General features: G+C 35.0%; 1 protein-coding gene and 1 pseudogene across 3 annotated transcripts in view; both read left to right on the plus strand.

Annotated features, from left to right (window-relative positions):
* NKAIN2 (sodium/potassium transporting ATPase interacting 2) overlaps positions 1-5,565 on the plus strand; it is an 829,945-nt gene that overhangs the window by 777,628 nt on the left and 46,752 nt on the right. The window lies entirely within an intron of this gene.
* Positions 925-1,043, plus strand: LOC112474405 (annotated as a pseudogene).

Consider the following 5,565-nt stretch of genomic DNA (forward strand, 5'->3'; position numbering starts at 1 on the left):
GGAAAATGCAGTCAAAGCATGTTGCACTAGAAATACCTGCTCCGCTCCCTTCCTATGTGGAGAGTCTCAGTGAATAACTTGCTGAGACCCCAGCCAATTTTGTCCAACAATATTTAAAGCCTCCCTTAGTGATTTCACTGCATTTACAGGGAGGACTCCACAATCAAGAAGGAAATGTGTGTGTTGCTGTTTCTTGGCTCACATTAGTGCCTGGTTTTATCAAGCTGCTGCACAGCACTTCTGTCCTGAAAGACGTCTGTGTGACTTGGATACCATTTCATAGAGTCACACTGGATCCTCTTATGTCTCGCCAATTAAATTATCTTTCCAGCCTTTATTCCCGCCAAAGTGGTTCAAGCTGAGATTAGGTCACACTTCTCTTAATTCGTTCTTTGAAATACTGTGGAAGGCCTCGTGGAGAATATGAGCATGCACACACATTAATGCCTAGTCTTCCCCAGTCTCCATAGTAGATAACTGAATTTCTTTGCAGAAGTTCCTCCTGTTGTGTACCCACCACCCAGATCTCTAAAAACTGAAGAGTTCCTTTTATTCTTCTTAAATTAAATTATAGCACTACCAAAAACTTGTGGTAAATGTGGGATTTAACTATCGCTGTGCCAATTGAATTCTAGATCAGACATTATAGGACCTGAAAGGGGGTTCTTAAATTGGCCTTTTTAGGGGACTCTGAGAACCAAAAAATTGATTCTATCTTGAGTTTTTAAAAAACTGTCTCAATCCTGCTCCTCATCTTAAAAAAAATTAAAATTTTACAAGCTATTTAGATATTTACTATTTTGTGTATTTTGCATTCTGCACTTTGCCTCAACTTTTTCTTTCCTTGCCAGAATGTTTTATAAGACACAACTAAGATAATGGGCATTTATTTTTTAAAATTTTTAGATATAAAATTGAGCTCTAGTCTACAGCTATGCTATCCTGAACACTCCCGATCTCGTCTGATCTTGGAAGCTAAGCAGGGTCAGGCCTGATTAGTACTTGGATGGGAGACCACCTAGGAAGACCAGGTATTGTAGGTCTAAAAATATATATATATTGAGTTCTTAGCAGATTTTATATTATCACCATAGTACCAGCTTTCCATAAAGAGCCAGTTGCAACCTTAGACTCTGGACTTGCAGGAGACTGTAGAGCCTTCTCTAAAACACTTGTTTAAAGTACCTCTTAGGACTGTCAAGGTTGTCAAGATGAATCTCACTTTTTTGCCCAAAATGAGAGGAAGGGGACCTAAAGTTTCCTTGTAAAAGCGGTCACAAGGACGAGAAGTCCTGGGAGTGTGGTGTCCAGTTCTACTCACGAACATATCAACCTCTGAATCCTAATCATCTTCAGCAACTTATCCTTCCCACACATTCTCTTACTAACAAAATCATAATCATGTATTTTCTAAGTGCCTACATAACTATCTGTTTCTGATGAAAGATTCTTTCAGATCCTCAGTGCTCAGGTTCCCCGACACCTGCAAGTGATTTTGTACTTAAGAGAACACATTGCCCATATTGCAGAGACTGAAAAAACACAGGCAGCCCTTGCTTAAATATTTGCTGACACAGTTGCCAGCATGGTGGAATATTAACATGAGGAAAACCTAGGCTGTAGATGACATTCTTTTCCAAAATCAGTTCTTCTTATTAAGTATTCTCAATCCAAAATATCATTTAAACAGATTTAACAGAATGAGGGGTTAAAAATTTGGGGGCAACTAGACTTATTGGGGGGATTGCTTTGCAAGCTATATAAATATCTAATCATTATGTTGTATACCTGAAACTACTGTAATATTGGATGTCAACTATAATTGAAAATTAATTTAAATTTTTTTTAAATTAAAATTTTTAAAAGTTCAGGCAAAAGAATTGAAAACAGATAATTGAGAATATTTCATCATCTTTGAGGTGTATTTTTATTTGAAGTATAGAACACTCTTTGTGTTTCACATGTCTCAAACTTTATGCCAACTTCTTATGTTACCTCAGGTGTTAACGAGGCAGAAGGAAAAGAAAAAGAAGCAATACAGTTCATTTTCATGTTATTTTTTTAATATTTTTTATTTTTCACTTACAATTGACATACAATATATTAGTCACAGGTGTACAACATAGTGATTAGACATTTATATAACTTACAAAGTAATCATTGCAATAAGTCAAGTACCCATCTGACACCATACGTAGCTATTATGATATTATTAACTATATTCCTTATGTTGTACTTGACATACCTATGTCTGTTTTATAACTAACAATTTGTACTTCTTAATCCCTTCACCTTTTTCACCCAGCCCCCCAATTCCCCTCTCATCTCACAACCATCAAAATGTTCTCTGTATCTATGAGTTTGTTTCTGTTTTGTTTGTTCATTTATTTTGTTTTGTTTTGTTTTAGATTCCACATATAAGTGAAATTATATGGTATTTGTCTGTCTCTGACTCACTTCACTTAACATAATACCCTCTAGGTCCATCTGTGTTGTCACAAATTGCAAGACTTTATTCTTTTTATGGCTGAGTAATATTCCAATATATATATGTACCACCTCTTTATCCATTTGTCTATAGATGGACACTTAGGTTCCTTTCATATCTTGGCTATTGTAAATAATGCTGCAATGAGCATAGGATGCATGTATCTTGTTGAATTATTATTTTGGATTTCTTCATCTAAATACCCAGAAGTGTGGAATTGCTGAGTCCTTTGACTCTTGTTATAGTTTTTGTTTTAAAGTCTATTTTGTCTGATATAAGTATTCCTACTATTCCTACACCAGCTTTTTTCGATTTTCATTTTCATGAAATACATTTTAAATTCTTTTACTTTCAGTATGTGTGTGTCTTTTGATTCGAAGTGAGTCTCTTGTAGGCACCACATATATGGGTCTTGTTCCCTTATTCATTCGACCACTCTATATCCTTTGATTGGAATATTTAGTCCATTTACATTTAAAGTAATTATTAATAGGAATATAGTTGTTGTCATTTTATTATTCATACTTTTGATCTTTTTTTCTCTTTTTCTTAAGGAAGTCCCTTTAACATTTCTTGTAATATCGGTTTGATGGTGATGATCTCCTTTAGTTTTTTTTTTTTCTGTCACTTTTCTGTTTTTTGACAATGCTGTTCCACTTTTCTCTATAAAATAGATTTTACTTTGTGATTCCATAAGTTCTTATCCTCCAAAGAAATATTCATGGCGAGAAGACAACGGAATGTGTGTCCTCGTTTTCATGATTGAGGACTTTGTCACATTCGAATTCCACATGAATATTTCTTTATTTTATTTTTAAATATTGGAGGAAGGGTATGTAAGATCTCAAGTGCTCAAAGATGCTTCTTTTTTTCCCTTGCCAGTCCACAGACATATACACATTCTCTCACTATCTCACATGCACATACCCCACTTGTAAAAGATTTTGCACTGCTTTTCTTCCCACCCAGTTCTTCTCAAGTCTCAATTTTTTGCCATCTCAGTTAAGTTCTTTCCTCTCTATTAGGACATCAGTCTAATCTGTCATCCCAGCAGCACTCATTGTTCATTCTGTGAAGCAGCCTTCTGTCTTAGCCATTTGAGAGCCCAGACTCCTAACCTTCATTATCAGAAAATAATAAATCAAATGGTCTTGATTTGACCGTGCTTCTTAAGCTAAAAAGCAATATCAGAACCTTTATATACAAGGCTTTTGAGGTAACTATAAACAGATGTCAATCAACAAATACACCTCAATCATTTTCTGGATATAGGAATTATCTACTTACCCATACTTCAAAATTTTCCTACCTAAAGAGGGAAAAAAACCTTCTATTTGATTTTCTCTGCCTTATTTGCAGTATTTTAATAACTAACATTGTATATGAATAAAAATTTATACTTTGTCTTTTATTGAGTTGTGCTTCTTTCCAGAGATAGAAATGTTGAAGCAAATGTCATTTTAATATCCATTTTATAATATCACATTTATAAAGATGTTTTGGATCACCACAGTCATTGGAATTCACTTACTCTTTAGAAAATATTTTATTCTGTTCATAACATCACATTTTTTCTCTCGTACAAAACGAACAATCCATAGTCATGTTGTTTCTTTCTTTAAGTCACAGCTCCTAAATTGGGTGTCTAACATTTATAATCAACTGCCTCATTTAATTCAGGTCGATTTTAAATGCTAGGCATTCATGTGGTGGGCTGTGAGTGGCCTGTGGTTTTGTTAGATCTATAGCATAAAGAAACAATTTTTCTTATCCTGATCCTATAGCTCTCTGGGAAAGTGACACATGGTGAGACAGAATGATAAGAAAGGCTATAGTTGCCCTAAGAGTCAGATACAAAAGCCAGATGATTAAACCATTTTGTGGCATTCCCCAAAGGAAAAATGGGTGGGGGGTGGGGAATGTTTAAAATGCTTAACTTTAAAAAAACAAACAAACAAAAAAACAAACAAAAAACCTCCAGAACAGAACTTGAAACTGCTGTATGTGTTTTTGTCCCTCAGCCTCTATAGTTCTTCCTTAATAAAGAATTCAGAAAGGAAGGAAGGATCATTTTTTAAAATGTCTGTTTACTGAGAATTATTTTTTTCAGCTGTTACACGAAAATATCAACTTTTAAAAAATTATAAAAGGGCTTAGAATTAACTTTTAAAAAATTATAAAAGGGCTTAGAATTTTCCACATTTCCCCATGAGGAAGATTGTTTTCTCTCTTTCAAGCAACAGACCTAAAAGACAGAGTCGTTCATGGTAATCATTTTACTTATTTCTTGTTATAATTCAGATACACTGAACAATAAAGGAACTGAAATATATTTGGGACATTTGAGATTGCTAAATTAACTACAAGTGATTGATGGGTTTACCTGGCAACTTCAAGACCTATTTGCTTTTGAAAAGCAAACTCTTAATTCTAAATCTAGCCCAAAGATTCATAATTTGGGAAACTGTTTTTAGGTCTTCGGAGCACACTCTATACTGATACTCTTGTTTTAGGTAGAAGAGTGGGGAAGAAAGAGGAGTAGTGTATATAGTTTTATACAGCACTCTCTGGAAATTCAGGAGTTAATTCCTTTTCTTTATTATCTTCAACTTGGTCGAAGGCAGGTAGCAGCCCTCTCTAGAGACGGATTCTGTCAGCACTTCAATAGCTCCCTTAAATGAAAGCAGTCACATTCAAAGGCGGTTAGAGAAAATAGAGGACATATTTGGTTTAACAGGAGAAGAGGAAAACATTAACAAACTAAACATGTTATTTTAAATCTATGAAAGCATCACATTTTAAAAGTAAGAATGCCTGGCTAAATCTTGCAATGTGATGTCCGTGTCACCTGTACCAAGGCACAGCTCCAGCCTTTCTGCTGGGCTCAGCTTCTCTCATGCCAGACCACCTTCCCCTTGGGAATTTTCTGTTTGCTGCCTCTTGGTCTCCATTCACACCCTCAAACTCATTTTAGTCTTCCTGAGAAAGGAAGTGATAAAACTTCACTAATCTCTTAGCAAAATTCTAGCTGTGTATCTATAAGCAGTGTGCTGATAAACACCATAAAATCCCATCCC

The sequence above is a fragment of the Pteropus alecto genome, unplaced genomic scaffold (genome assembly GCF_000325575.1).
Source record: "Pteropus alecto unplaced genomic scaffold, ASM32557v1 scaffold79, whole genome shotgun sequence".
In the NCBI taxonomy this organism is placed as follows: Eukaryota; Metazoa; Chordata; class Mammalia; order Chiroptera; family Pteropodidae; genus Pteropus; species Pteropus alecto.